Genomic DNA, 1,708 nt, shown 5'->3' on the forward strand with positions numbered 1-1,708 from the left:
GGACAGTAACAACTGTTGGGGAGAAGGTGGAGAAATTGGAACCCTCATTCTTTGCTTGTGGATTGTAAAATGGTGCAGTCACTGCAGAAAAGAGTTTGGCAGTTCCTCAAAAAGTTAAACATAGAATTACCATATGCCCCAGTGTTATGGATTGAATTGTGTCCCCCAAAAATGTGTGTCAACTTGGCTAGGCTGTGATTCTCAGTATTGTGTGATTGTCCACCATTTTGTCATCTGACGCAATTTTCCTATGCCTTATAAATCCTGCCTCTATGATGTTAATGAGGCAGGATTAGAGGAAGTTATGTTAATGAGGCAGGACTCAATCTACAAGATTAGGTTTTAAGTCAATCTCTTTTGAGATATAAAAAAGAAAAGTGAGCAGACAGACAGGGGGACCTCATATCACCCAGAAAGCAGTGCTGGGAGCAGAGCACATCCTTTTGACCCAGGGTTCCTGTGCGGAGAAACTCCTAGACCAGGGGAAGATTGATGACAAGGACCTTCCTGCAGAGCCAACAGAGAAAGAAAACATTCCACTGGCGCTGATGCCCTGAATTTGGACTTCTAGCCTCCTAAACTGTGAGAGAATAAATTTCTTTTTGTTAAAGCCATCAACTTGTGATATTTCTGTTATAGCAGCACTAGATAACTAAGACACCCAGCAATTCCATTCCTAGGTGTACACCCAAAAGAACTGAAAGCCGGAACTCAAACAAGTACTTGTACATCAACGGTCATCACAGCATTTTTCACAATAGCCAAAAGGTGGAAACAACACAAGTGTCCATCAACAGATGAATGGATAAACACAACGTGGTCTATCTACACAATGGACTATTACTCAGCCATAAAAAGGAATGAAGCATTGATACATGCTACAACATGGATGAACTTGAAAAACATTATGCTGACCGAAGTAAGTCAAGCAGAAAAGGGCACATATTGTATGATTGCATTTATATGAAATGTCTAGAATAGGCAAATGCATAGAGACAGAAAGTAAATTCAAGGTTAACAGGGGCTGGGGGAATAAGGAGTGACTACTAATGGGTATGGGATTTCTGTTTTGGAAATAAATAGTGGCAATGGTTGCAAAAGACAAAAGCAAAAACTCAGCCATGTATTTTTTGCTGATAAACATGTGGGGAAACTATAAGGAAAAGCAAAGGAATGAAAAACAAAGTTGGGATTGGTCTTCCTTCTGAGGGCGGTGTCTTAGTTATCTAGTGCTACTATAACAGAAATACCATAAACGGGTGGCTTTAATAAACAAAAATTTATTTTCTCACAGTTCAGAGTGCCAGCTCTAGGAGAAGACTTTCTCTGTCTGTTGGCTCTGGCAGAAAGTCCTTGTCTCTTTGGAGCCTCTGCTCCTGGGCAAGCTTCATGTGGCTTGGCATCTCTCTTTCCTCATTTGCTTGCTTATTTAATCTCTTTTATATCTCAGAAGAGATGAGTCAAGATACACCCTAATCCTGCCTCATCAACATAACAAATGTAACCTAATCCTCAATAACATAACCTATTCCTGCCTCACTAATATAACAAACACAACCCATTCACAAATGGGATTATAACCACAGACAGAGGTTAGGATTTACAACACATGCTTTTGGAGGACACAATCCAATACATAGCAGGAGGGATGATGTCACTGGGAGAGGCACGCAGGAGTCCTCCACTCTGATGGTAATATTCTTCATCC

The sequence above is a fragment of the Trichechus manatus genome, unplaced genomic scaffold (genome assembly GCF_000243295.1).
Source record: "Trichechus manatus latirostris isolate Lorelei unplaced genomic scaffold, TriManLat1.0 scaffold00122, whole genome shotgun sequence".
Lineage (NCBI taxonomy): Eukaryota > Metazoa > Chordata > Mammalia > Sirenia > Trichechidae > Trichechus > Trichechus manatus.